The sequence below is a fragment of the Taeniopygia guttata genome, chromosome 5, assembly GCF_048771995.1.
Source record: "Taeniopygia guttata chromosome 5, bTaeGut7.mat, whole genome shotgun sequence".
In the NCBI taxonomy this organism is placed as follows: Eukaryota; Metazoa; Chordata; class Aves; order Passeriformes; family Estrildidae; genus Taeniopygia; species Taeniopygia guttata.
In genome coordinates, this window is record NC_133030.1 from 54859874 (window position 1) to 54874589 (window position 14716).

Below are 14716 nucleotides of genomic sequence, written 5' to 3' on the forward strand. Positions count from 1 at the left end.
TGCCCCTGCTTGCTTTGCAGGGACATTACATGAACACAGTCAGGCATAGAGAATGGAAACTTTGCGTTCCATAGCATTTGTTATATAAAATACACTTGGTCCAAAGAGGCAGGAGGATTGTAGTATCTGGAGATGTTTTTCACCTCCTTCTTTTGTTTCCAGAATATGCTGGTACTTTCCACCACTTTGAACCAAGGCATGAAACATGGCAGAAAGGAATATTAATTGATGATAAAACATGCAGAGTATGGCACAGAATGATGTTGGCTTCCTAGGATATAAATCCATGCAAAACCACTCTCTGAAGCTATATTGCAGTCAGATGATGTGCTCCTCCACTCACACACAGCACTTTTGATTTCATCAGCAATCAAAGAAGAGCAAGTCTCTATTCCAAGCAAGGTAGGGGGTTTTTTTGAGACAGACAAAACCAACAAACCAACAAAGAAACAAAACAAAAGTACCTTCCCCTCACATTTGACATTGCAGCTGGCGTTGCCATTACAGTTGTATGCAAGAGGTGACTTTGCCTATTGTGCACAGTCAGATGTTTATCATCCTGTGAGAAGCAAACATTAATTCTTATTTTCTAAAGATAACTCCACTTCCAAAGGAAACAAGACAACACAGCCAAAGGTTGCATGTATCTCTGTATCCGTGTGATCCCCTGCCCTAATGCACAAGAGTGGATTTGAAGTCAGTTTTAACCAGTTTTAAAGCCACTTTTAACCAAACTGAGAGAAGGTGGCTCACACAAAACAGTACATCCTTACACACTTCATAAACATACACATCTGAGGAGAGGATAGACCTTCAGTGCCCTTGCCAAGGAAGAGAACGCAGCATGAACTCAGCCTTTATCTCATATCAGAAGCTCCACCTGGCAGCACAGTCTGAAGGTGCACAAACACAATTTCCTTGCCTCTGGTACTCACCAAATCCCCTGTACTCTCCAGATAACCTGTGTGCATGTGCAAATAAAGCAACAGGAATATTTAATACAGGCAGCCTCTCCTATAGCAACAGATGAAACAAAGTCGCTCCCCTAGAGTGATTCCCAGCCCCAGGCTGCAACCTCTCACCACCTGAGACCCGTGCTACCCCAAACATGCCACCAATTTTGGAGCAAAAGAGAAAGGAGAAAGCTTCTTCCTTTCTCTTCCTGAGTGTGTTTGCTTGAGTAGCTTTTCTCTGCTCAGCCACTGATTTTTTTCCCATTTTGGAAGAGTTAATGTGAAACTTCTGTCCTACTCTGGATTTGCCTGAGACTGGAGGAATTTGGTTTAAGAGGAGAGGACAGGCAGATGGACAGAGATGCTACATGGTCCCAGCACTTTCAGCAACCACACTAAAGTCCAAAGAATAAGTTCCCCTAAGAATTGGATACTGCTCCTTCCCCTGCCCTGAACACTGAAACGTAACATTCCTTGGATATGACATAAAATTTTGCACTGCCTCTGTTTTCCCTCTGATTGTGAGGACCCCATTTGAAACTGACCTCAATTTTCACTTAATTAATAACCTACTTTGCTGTTCCTTTAGAACATTTTTAGCTAATTCCTGGGGATTTTACCTAATTCTGTTTTTCTTTGCAGAATGAAACAAGCATTGCTTTAAGGAAGATGCTTCCTCTTTTGACAAAAATGGCAATAGTAGTAATAATAAATAAAACACACAATACCCCAAATTGTAAAGATGAACTGTAGAGAGCCAAGCAATAGAAGTATTTGATGGGGCCCTAAAAATCCTTGCATTGAGGATATCTTAATCCACATAGTAAGAGAAGACTGAAATAATACTTTTCAGAGTAGCAACTTAGTCTTCAGCAAAGATTTCTGCCACATAAAACACCACAGCACTGCAGGCCACCAGTCTGGTCACGTCAAAGGGCAGTCACCCAACAGCTGGGTTTCTAATCTTATGAGTTATCTGAAGTTATCCAAGGAAAGCTCCAAGGGCAGCTTTGCCAGAGGAAATCTACAACTTAAATGCTGCTTGGTCTCCTAGGAATGGAAAGAGCTTTTTCAAAAAATTAATCATGGATATTGTTTGCTAGTGTGATTACCTCAACCACTACCATGTCTCATTTCAAGATAATCCATGATTTATATCCAGAGAGGTTTTTTTGGGAAAGTTTGTATTATGAATATTTCATATACATTTGGACAGATAAGTCTAAAATTTTGAGTCTCTTCATTTGCCTTAGATCAACAAGATTCCTCTTCACATTTTTACATCAATGCTTTCCAGCAGTAAAAACTTTAGGTTCAACTTCAGAGGAAACTTCCTACACACATCTGTACCCACAGCCCTACAGAGAGCTGCATATGCAGAGATTTGGGACTGAAAATCCACACTGCATCATTTACATGCTTTTTCTGGTGCCACAAGAGGCCAGTGATTGTGTAAACTCCAGTCTTCAGTGTTTCACCCCCAGTGCACCGACATGGCTCCACAGGCACATCTGCAAACACCATCTGGAGGCTAAAAGTCATATCTAAAGATCAGCTGCCAAGACACCCCAAGACCTCTGATGGGAGCCAGGCACATTTCTATATTGACAAAGTATCAAAACTCAACTGTTTCTCCCCTCAACATTCACTGCAAGTGTGTCTGGCTACAAACCAATGCAGGAATTCCCCATGCACTTGCACTGACACAGGAGCTATTTTTTGGGGCATATTGATATATTAATTTATTTAAATAAATATATATTCTTATATTACCACATTGACATTAATATGTAATGTAGTAATACATCAATATATTAATACATTTATTAGTATGGGGTGGGATATATTAACAACAATACCCAGGGCTCTCAATCTCATGACTGAAGAGGTTATTTAGGAGAGGAGGTAGAAGAAAAGAGATCAGCTTTTGTATAAACACTTAATCTTCAGAAAAGCTCAGCACAAAGTGTCTCCTGTTGTCACTTTTGGACAACCTGAGCAAGAACTCCATTCCCACCCCACAGTGAGCAGCAATCTGGTTTAGCCACTAGCCCTGGTAAAGCTCAGCATATCCAAGATGCCAAATCACACTGTTAAAAGGTCAGTTTTGAAAGATTTTTGCAATCTTAGCACTGGAGCTTGCTAGCTACAGTGAGGGACTTGCTGCAGGAAGAGGCACCCAGAAGGGTCCTAGGAGAGAGCCAATCATCCTCTGAAACTACTTCAGAAAAATACCCTGGGGAGGAACTCTTCATGAGCACAAAGAGAAGAATTAAATTTTTATTAGCATCAGTTCAGGCTGAATAAAGCAGGCTTCCCAAAGACATGGTGATAAAACATTTACACTACATCACTGGTTTTTCTTCCAAAATGAGAAAAGCATTTAGAAGAGAAATGGCGCTAGAAAATTCAGCACTGTTTCATGATGTGGAAACTGCCTGAGGGTCTTCAACATTTTCAGACACATTCCTGTCTTACAAGAATGAAAGAAATACCAAGAAAACAAGAGGTGGGCAAAAACTGGGGAGGGAATCATCCGGAACAGGTAAGGTAAAGGAAAGGGAAGAGTATTTGTAATGCATGCATCTGCTGTCAGTATCAGGATGTATCTCATCTTTCCAACGCCTCCCACATCTCAGCAGAGCAGAGGCAGTGCTATATAAAGATCCAGAGATGCTACCCCAGCTCCTGAGAGCTGCACAGCACCAACTGCCAGCACACTGGCACTGTTCCCCTGCCTCCTCCTTCACAGCCACTCTGCTGCCTTCATGGCTCACAGAAAGATTCTCCCTGCAAAGGAGGAAGATGTGCTCCTCCAGGAACCAAAATTAGGTGACTTGGAAGGATGTTTCTAAATTATTGAGCAAATTAATTTAAAAAGGAATGGCTATTTTTTTTCCGCATTATGAACAAGCATGTTATCCACACTGTTAGGACCTTAGATCTCATGCACGTGTTATACTGGTTGTCAAGAGCCAAGAGCCATTCTTGAAAATGAATAAAAAGAGTCCACATTGCAACAAAGAATTTAAGTAACTGACAATAGCCTATTGTTTCAAATTCAGCCCCTTAAATGTATACATCTGTTTAGTGAGCAGGAAGTAGTGGTGCAGAGTGGTGTTTGTACATTCCATGACTACATGACAACAAATGCCTTGGAGTCAATAACCTCTGAAAATCACACAAACTGCAAATTAAGTTAAGAGAGCTGATTTTGACACAGCACAGAATCCCTGGATTTCCAGGCAGCTGCCTTGGAGCTTGTCTGTTGAATAAATGGGTCAATAATGCTATTTTCTACACAAGGTTTTAATGTGGAGGGTCCAAACCCAATAATGGTTGTATGTTCACTGAGGTCTCCTTGGCTGTTACCCCACTCTTCACAGTTCAGTATACCTTACCCATGTGAGCAAAACATGTAAAATGGCAGCAAAAATATAAGCTTTCGTGCTCAAAACCTGTTTCACATCAGGAAAAAGATGTCTGCACTGATTTTGTTGATGAGGACAAGAAGATGAACTGAGCACTCCCTATCCCTTGTTCCTATTAACCTTACCATTGGTAACAATTAATCTACACAAAAGCAAGGCCAAAGAGCTGTTAAATATCTTCTGGATAAAAATGTCTGTGGATAATACTTCGAACTAGTGGGACCTGAGTCCTCCATGTCTGCAACTGCCTTCCCCCACCCTCTGCATATGTAAATAAAATGGAGAAAAAGTGTATTAACATTTTCTTTCCTCTTCCTTCCCAGTCACAAGGAGCCATCACACCCAGATCAATCAGGAACTCCATGCTGGACTGCAATTTAATATAAAATATAATACACTATATCTTCTATGGTGCAACTGGTTCCAGGAATAAGCAGATGCACCTTGTGATTATTAATTTATTCTAACATTTTTGAAAGGAAGAGATGGGGAGAGACATTGATATATATGGCAGGTACTGACTAATATTTAAAACCTTTGGCATTACCATATGCTCCTGAAAATAACTTCCAGTACTATTAGTTGCTGTCATTGATGACAGCATGTAAATGACTGTCTAATCTGCATATACAATTAAATAATTAGATGCCATATGTAACACCAGTTATTTATAGGTGTGAAATCAGAGAAAAAGTTCAAAATTCATTTTTATAATATATGTTCTTACAAATCAGATCCTCTTGACCATAGATACAGATCCTCATTACTGAGGGCCCTATCTTAGGTTAAAAAATATTTAAAATCACAATTAATACCTCGCAGGAATAGTTTTCCCCTATGATGCATTGATTCAGTAATGCTTGCATCAAGCCTGCTGTCCACAAAATGTCTGTCAGCTTTTGGAGCTCACTGCAAACAAAACAAGCCAGGGAAAAACCCATCCAACTGAAGGTCTGGCCACTGCATTCAATGAAGGCTTGATCTATTCTTATGAGCAGCTGACCTAGATTCTCTGCTTGAATGAGAGCATTTCCCAGCATCAAGGCCGCTCAGAGTCAGAAATCCATGTATCAGTTATCATGAGAGATGGGAAAAATAAGGAAGAGGATATGATCTTAAGGGACAGCGATGGCATCCATTTGCGACAAAAAACTTTATTAATATCCCCACAGAACAGTCTCTGACACACTTCTGCTCTCATTTCAAAGCCTGGAAAGGGCTGCAGCCCTCCTTACAGCACATGTGACAGGCCAGGCAGCCAGGGCTGGTGGGGAGGCTGGGATGTGCCATGGCTGTGGAGGACAGGAGCGCACAGCGGGGCAGGGAGCCACTGCAGCTTCCCAGCAGCCAGGCTGCGCTGGGACAGGGACTGCTGCTTCACCCACACCAGGGGAAATGAGCCAGAGCAGCCTGCTGAGCCTACACTGCCAGGGGTGCTGGGATCCAGCTGCAGACTCAGCACATCCATCCCCCCTGGGAGCCCAGGCAGGCCTCAATGAGGCAATGCCATGTCCTGCTGCTGAGCCATGCAGGACACTTCTCTTCTGCCAGCTCTCCAACACAGGGGAAGCATCATGTCCTGTGGCACTCAATAATGTAAAGATAATGGTAGGCTCAGAGGGGCAGGAAGATGGGTCAGCCCTGGGGAAAGGACGTTTTCATCCAGCTTTTGCTGCTGATCCACTTTGCCCTCATCTCCCTGAGATCCTCTTAGGCCTCTCCACATGCCCATCTCAGTAATCTTGCATATTAACCAATAATACTCAAAGGACCAGTAATCTTCCAGGGTGATTTCCAGGAAATCCAAGGGTGTCTATCGCTGTGAAGGATACTACCTTGATACCAGCCCTTGATGGCAGCTGTCACTGTTGTCACCGATGCTGAGCTGCCCACAGAGGACAGTTCCAGGTCCAGGCCAGGAGTTGAACAATAACCGCTCAGAAGGGACGAGAAGGAGCTGGCACACAGGGATGACTCTCTCATATGCCCCAAGGTTCAGCTCCTGCCCTAGGGCTATGCTGCAGTCCTGGCCACAGGGACAAGGACAGGGACACTGACTGAGTCTGTGGGGTGAGCAGGAGCTGGGCAGTTAAGGGTCATTTCCTTCAACACCAAAATGTTTCAATTGTGTCACAGACAAAGACAGAAAGCTAAACTCACATACCCAAATTCAGGTCCACAGATTACAGGGATATCCTTCTGCCCATTCTCCAGACATGAGAATCCCAAACTGAGGCTGCAGAAGGGGATTTCTGCTTGTGTGGACCTTCACTGGCTGTACCACATGGGTGTAACTTACACATCCAGCCCACTGCTGTGGGCCATGATGCCAGTGAGCATTTCCTGAGCCCCTCTCCTCTGAAACCTCCAGAGGGGCCACCAAGATTCAAAGAATTGTGGAATATGCTGACTTGGAAAGGAACCACAAGGATCCTCTTTCAAGGAGTCCAGCTTCTGGCCCTGCACAGGAAATCCCCAAGAGTCACACCATGTGCCCAAGAGTATTGTCTAAAGCAGAAACTATAAGAGCTGTTTGACAGCCTCTCAATTCAGATCTGGTTCAGCAAATGCAAATACTCTGTCAGGCAATGGGTTTTCCGCACCAATTTTTTTTCTTTTTTTTTTTTTTTTGCACGTGGGCAACTTGCAAACTAGGTCAGTATTATTCCTACAAAAACACTTGCTAAGGGTGTTATTTTTAGAAAAGCATGTGATTGTCTGACTTTTATTTATGAGCACACAGAAAGATCCACTGTATATTTTCCTGTCTGTCTTGTTTGGGGTGGTTTGGTTTTTTAGCTCTTTGGGTAGGTTGCTGAGATCTTGGGCCTATTTTTAAAAGGCAAATTCAGACTACTGAGAGACCTCGCAGGCTGCATGCCTTGGTGAAACAAACACAGGCAGCGATGAATGAAACCAGACAAAAGCACAGAGAGAGTATGAAAAAGCAAGACAGTGACACAGGTAACAAGGGATGAGATATGGAACAGAAAAGATGCCAAGGATTATGGGAGATGGGGAATCAGGCAGAGCTGAATGGATAATAGGAAACACGTATCTTCACAACTCCTGATAGGGTATTACCCAGGATCTCAGCAATCAGACACAAGTCAGAAGGAGAGCCCCGTTCAATGAGCAGAAAACCTGTCCAGAGATTCAAGTTTATTTTCTGAGAGCTTTTCTTACCTCCTTGGCACAAACAAAACAAGTCAAAACCAAAATCCTGCACCAACTTTTCATTTAGCAGCTTAGTGGTCACAACCCTGACAGATATCCATCAGAAAAACAAGCAACGGGAGAGGGCCCCTCTAACCAGGACCTTCTTTGTTCTGATCTCTACTTGCCTGGCTTTCACCTGGCCTGTCTGGAGAATCCAGTGGTTTTGCCCAGTGCTTAAGTCATCAGACTGAGGTGAGTCCTTCCACTACTGCATGGCCAGTGTGAAGAAGTGTACATCTCTGGTGATAAACCAAATTGCTTCTATAAGCAGAAAAAAGACACAGGATTAGGCAATGTCCTTCCTCTCAAATTAATGCAGATATCTGAAATAGGCCAGTCAAGGAGCACACCAGCACTGTCTCATTCTCTTCATCAGCAGCAGAAGGAATTCAGAGTGAGTAGCTCAGGCACTGATATGCATATATAAGAATAGATGAACCACAGCCTGAATTTCCAGAAATTAACCACAACAAAGAATGTCAGGAACCCATCTCCAGGCCCACGGGTCTTCTGACTTTCCACTGCCATGAAAAAAAACAGATGTATATGATCTGTGAGGGCACAGGGTCAGCTGTATGGCTGATGGCTCATGGCCACGATGGGCTGCAGACTGTGCAATGGAACCAGCAAAGGTTGCTTGCTGGGGTGAGCCACCTCAGCAGGAGGGAAGTTCCACATAGAATCCTCTTTGCCAGCCTCCCCAGAGCACCACCAGCAGCCCAGAGCTTCTGCACAGCAGGGAAACACCTCTGCTTCTTGGTTTCAAAGCTGCACAAGGAACATCAGAATGTGCTGCTGAGAGGATGAAAGCACAGGGATAATCTTTTTCTGCCACAGAAAAAGGCAAGAGGTTGAGCTGGCTGTGAGAGTCTGGTGTTTGCTGATGACTTTTCTGTCTCTGTCTCTTGCCCAAGAGCTACTACCCCAGAATAAGGGGGTCTCAAGTGCCTTTTTGGCAATCCACCAACACATTGCAGACACTAAAATTCATTAAAGTTACTTTCATCTGTCCTTTGAAATTCATCTCAAGCCTGAAGCTCCCATCCCAAGCATCCTGCCTCCCTCAGGTAACAGCTGGTACCATCCAGGTACCTGCAAAAGGAAACAGGAGCTTCAAAAGAAGCAACACAGGCAAAGACAACTGAAGCAGATCCAACTCACCTTCCAAGCCCTAAGTAACATTTATTTCTCCAGCAAGACCTTGCTGCCACAGTGCAGCAGGTGCAGCCTGCAGATGGAGTTACACAAACTACATCTTCCACACAAGGCAGGCAACAGCAAGTTCTCCTGCAAACAGATGAGCAGGGAAAGGACAGGCCCTGTTACATATGGCATAGCATGGGAACTCAACTCTGGGTCAAAGACACAGAGAGGAAGAATGATGCTCAGTTCTAAGAACATGGGGCATATTCTGAAAACTGGAATGGCCTGGTTCCAAGCTGGCTGAAGGCTTAGCCATGCTTCACTACCTCATCATCTGACATTGATATGCCATATGTTTCTAATATTGCTCTAGGGAAACCACTGGTTTGGGACAAACATTATGAAGACAGCTTCTTGCACCCCAAATTTTCCAATTTTTTTTCCATCCCTTATATAATTCTCACATACAGATTACTTATGCTATCTATAACCTGCAACAGCTCGTATGTGATGTTGCACTGAATTTTCTTTAAGCATATTTTGGGGGGTGATCAGTTAATCCACATATACTTAATCAGTCACTGACACATGCATTCTCTATCTTATTATCTTGCCTTGAACAAGAACTGAAAGCAGCAATTATTCACTGCACTCATTAGCACCAAAAACAGATTTCCAGCCATTTCAGTTACAATCCTGAAATTACGCAGTTGGTGGTTGGTGCCAGAGTCCCATTTAGCTCAAGAGCCTTTTGTAACAACAACAAACAATAGCTTCTTCTTCATTTATCTGGCTTCCCTTAAGAGGAAGAACTCATGTTACAAAGGAAGGGCTACATAATAATGTTTTACCAGCTCAAGGTACACAGGACTTTCACGAGTATCTTAGAAATTTCAGTATTCACAATACCCATGAAAGTTATGAGTAGCCCAAAGGAAAACAGTCTGTTCTTCGTAAAAGAAGTACTAATGAGAGAGCACTAATAGTCACAAGCCAGCAAAAAGCAGAAGGAAAGGTGCAATGGAGCTGGGTTATCAGCTGGGTTATCAGCTGTGCTGTAACAGGAGAGCTGGTGCAGGCCTGCTCTGTATCCCACCAGCACCATGCATGATGTCTCTGAAGATCACAGAGCCACCCCAGAAGCTGAAGGTACTGCAGAGGTGAGAAATGCAACTCCTCTATCCTCGCTAAACAGAAAACACCAGCTGTCTCCTCCTCTCACCAAAGTGATGTTCCCCACATTCTACCTTTCCCCATGGGAATGTTCATGTGTCATTCCAGTACAAAGCTGCTGGGCCAGCAAGCTCAAAATCACATCAGACTCATTCCTTAAACATCCCTTTTTCCTTTCAATTTTTTTTTTTACAAGTATGAAATGAAGACTTGTCTTCTTCAGAGGGGGTAATTATTTATTAAGAATGGCCTGCCAGCACCATGAATTTTACATGACAGAATATCATTTCCATCCCACAACATATTTAAACCTCTCCAAATTAGTCATCAGAACTCTGATCCTGCAGCCAGAAGATGTGGCACATCCCACCAGGAGTCCTGGCACAGGGTCTGACTAATGTTGTTCACAGGCCTATTCCCTCTCCCTGCTGACCACCCCTGAAACACATCCTGCCCTGAAGCATTGCCTTGGAGGAGACAGATCTGCTGCATCAGCTCCTGCCTGCAATGTGTCCCACTGAAATGCCCTCACACACAGGCTGTTTGGAATACACAGATGTGAGCAGAGATTTGGCAGGTCTAGCAGAGCATCCTATCTGCTGCAAGGCCTCTGGAGGTCACAGATAAGCTAACCCAGGCAAGGGCAATGCTGTGGGCGTAGATATACATGCAAAACAGGACAGGCAGCAGATCAGACATGTCCTCCCTTCATTCTGCACTAGATGATTTTGCACCTAGTGCACAACTCAGTTGATGACTGTGGAGTTATACTTGGTAATGAGTGTCCAGAAAGCCCAGATTTTACAGTGAACTAAATGTATTCAATTCTCAATTGGCTATGGAAGATTAGCTGGGTTGGGGATTAACACTCTCTCCCCATAGCAACCACAGCGACAACACCACAGCACCACACATGGAACACAAGTCCCTGGGCTGTTCCCCACTTTCACCCCAGCAGGTTAAAACTGTCCCACTCAGGACAGAAACTGCCAGGTTTCCTACAGTCCTTTCACCTGTAGGTGGAAGATAAAACCTAAATAAGTTATTATCCCCTAAATACCACATAGTCTGTACAAGTCAGGATCTGTTTTACCTAGGTTACCCCATCCCACATTTTCTTCAATGGCTGAAAGCTGAAGATATTTACATGAACCAGCCAACATTAAAACAAGAACACACCACGTAGCCTGCAAAAGCTGTCCCAAGCATTAGGCAGCTGGTGTGCTGACACTGTTGCCTATGTGCTGAGTAATGATGTCTCACTATTTCTTTCTGCTCCCTTACCCATCTCTTTCCATCTGTTTTTCCTTGGCATCCATTTGGATCACATGGTGCTCAAAGCAGGGCTTTCTGTTAGCACCTAGGAGATAATCTGTGACAGGGCACTGCAAAAATCAGTTTGATTGATTCATGTGAGTAATTGGTGAACTGGAGTCAACACTGTACAAGGACGTGTATGAATGGGTTAAGCATGGTGTGTCTGGATAGAAAACGTGACTCATAAGTGTTACTAACGTTATTCTTTCTCATGTCCATAAACCTAAGTAAGAAATGGCAGAAATGGAGTGGGTAGAAAAAGACAGCAGGCTGGCGGGCAACTATCTCTGAAATACAACTGCACTGAGTTATGGGTACATAGATCAGATGCTGAGAAGAGCAGATCATTTGCTACTCCTACACACAGCCCCATTTCTTCTCCTACAGCTATTAACTTCTCATGCTTCTCCGTTTTGTTTTTGCTTCATCTTTCACATAACAGCCCAAGACTTGGATCTTATCTTCACGTATCCCAGTGACTTCCTGGCATGTCATGTGCATGCACAGCTACACCCACACATTGAGGCATCTCTTTCTCTGCCTTCTGTACACGATGATAGTGCAACTACACTGGTCACCAGGACAACAGTCACAGCCTGTCAAACTGATAAGAAGTTGGTTGGTTGGGTTCATGCTCTGAAAAAGCAAGATGGGCAATAAATGTAATACACAGCAGTGAACTGCAAATGACATTTGATTTTCCCCTTAGGGAGCTGAAATGGGAACGAAAATGTGAGTAACAAAGAAAGAAGACAGACTGAAGAGGCTTGCTGTTTAACTTTTAAAGCTCTTTAGTTAATGGGAAATGGGAACTTTTCTGTGTAAGACACAGGAAATTCAGATGTGGGGCTTATCTCAGCCTTCTCATGAAAAGGCAGAGGTTTTGAGCCCACACAATCCCAAATTTCTGAAAGCTGAAAGCGACCAAAGCTACTGTCAGGCCAATGGGCTCAGAGATTGTCACTACCAGACACTGAAGTAGGAGGCAACTAAAAGAAATAAGCATTTACTTTGCTAGAATTGCCTTTCACTAATAGCAGCCAGGACTGCTACAGGACTCTGCTACCTAACCCAACATGAATCTTGACTGGATCTGAACCCAGTGCAGGAGCAGGAAGCTATTTGTTCCTGCAAAACAGCCCCACCAAACAGTGCCAAGCTGCATACAGATATGGGACGTGCCGTTCAAGAAAACTATTTTGCCAAACACGCATTTGGTAGTTATGGAAGTCAAGATGTACATCAAAATTTTTGAATGCTGTCAAAGCTCAGGGAAACACAGGCCTGGTATCTCTCACATTCAGTCTAACAACTTCAAGGTCCACAGTCTGACCATTTGGTCAGTGCAGAAATAGACACAAAAGACAGTCTGAAAAAAAACCCAGTTGTAACTTGAAGTCTATTTTATCTTGTTATCTATAGCCTATGGCAGGAGTAATTTATCAAAGTGGTAAAGCCTTGTCACAACAAAAAGGAACTGCACATACCCAGGTGAAGTACAAGAACTTTGGTAAGACTATCTCTCTAAAACTGATAAGAAACACTCTCCTGTCTCTTTGAGAGATATTCATGGACACAGCAGGGTTTCAACCAATTTAGCTGTGTTTAAATAAGCATCCAGGTCACACTGGTCAAACTGTAATCTAAATGGGAAGAGGGAAGCAATACAAATACTAGCAGACAGCACTGGAGATAAAGGGGTAGGTGATGGCTGAAGGTCTCCTCACCACCTTTGCTCCTCACATCTGTTCCTAAACACAGATGAAGAACTTAAGTGTCTGTATCCTGTCTCTCACCTGGTGGCCCAGCATTCAGACACCCTCTCCATCCCCTAGACTGTATATAAGGGAGAGGAGAACTTCAATCCAGCTGCACAAATATCTCTATTTTGCCTGGGGATGAGATATGCACATTCAAGGTCTTTCTAAGCACAACAAACCAATGCCAAGAAACAGAGGAATGTCAGCAAGGTCATACAGTTTGGTTTCTTGCACTTGTTTTGCATCTCACTCAAAACAGGCGTGCTTAAGGCAGGGAGACAAAGAGGCCTTTCTCAGCTCCTGGGTCACCTGAGGCGGCTGTCCGCCTGCCGGGTGCCCTTTACCCTGTTTAAATTGTAGCTGCATCCTTTTAGTATCAAGATGTGGATACTTAATGCATGCTCACCTTTGCCCCTAGCCACACACTGTTTCTGCTTAGCTAATGCTTTTCTTGGCAAGCTCAGCCAGGCAAGTCAGAGTTCAGCTTGCACCCCGATCAGCTGAAGCACAGATGACTGGCTCTGGGAAATGCTGCAGAGGCACGGCCAAAATGAACTGAAGTCGCTTACAAGGAGCTGCAAATTACCCTGTGCTGGTACTCAGCCAGTTTGATTCTGGCTCATGACGGGGCATCCAGCCACAGCCAAAGGACAAATCAAAATAAACAAACCAGAAATTTCTGCTAGGGACGTATTATGAAGAGATTTTCAAAGCAGGATTTAAGAACATGGACAGCACAATGACAGGCCCTCTAAAAAGCTTTAAGTGCAGTCAGTGCCAGTGGGAAATGGACAAGATAAAAGACACAGAACACAAGTGAAGACATATACAGTTTTTCAAAGCTCTGGCACAGCTCTCCCATGCAAGCAATGCATGAGCTGTCAAAAGTGGTCAGAGCAAATGACTGAAGCTTAGCTGCTCCTGAGTATAGGCTTAAGACTCTGTGTTTTATTTAATATTTTTAGGTACTTGTTGAGAAGCAGTCATCAGTTATCAGTTATGAAAGAGATTACTGTGGGAAACCCATGACTATAACTCTCCTTTGATTCATGTGCTCTCATTAGTAGGTCTTTTGAAGAATATATTGCACAGCCTTTTGTGCAACAGCCCTGTGCAGAGTCCAGAGATGTAGAGAGACAGATCTCCCCAACACCAATAATATCTCCCAAAGGTCTCTCAGGAGGTATACTGAGATAGGTTAGAATCAGTATGGGAAACACAACATTTTGCAGATCTGGAGCATGATAAGCAAACAGGCAAAAAACAGGTGAATCTGCCACACAACCCAAAGTCAGCTACAGAGCTGCCTTTAAGACCTTTGCTAGGGCAAAAGAAGTCCTGAGTCTCACTCTAAAGCAGGTTTGTGCTGATTCTCAAGCAACTTGGCCAGCAGGCTGAGACTTGGCAGCCCACCACTTCTTTTCCTGATTCCCTGCTGCTCCAGGATGTGAGTGAGCTGTGAGCAATCTGGCTGCACCCATCCCAGCATATGCCTCCTGAGCACCAGAGCTAGCACAGAGCTGGACAAGGTGGAGGGGATAAGCTGTTCACCCTCTTGCCCATCCAAATGTTTTTCAGGGTGCAGAACTCAGTAGCTCAGGACTCTCTGCAAAGGAACTCAGTGGGATTCCATCATAGCTGTGAGAGAAGAAATTTCAGCCTTTATCTGTATGACTCAGCTGTTTACTGTAAGTTTCTGTGGGAGCAGCAGTGACACTGA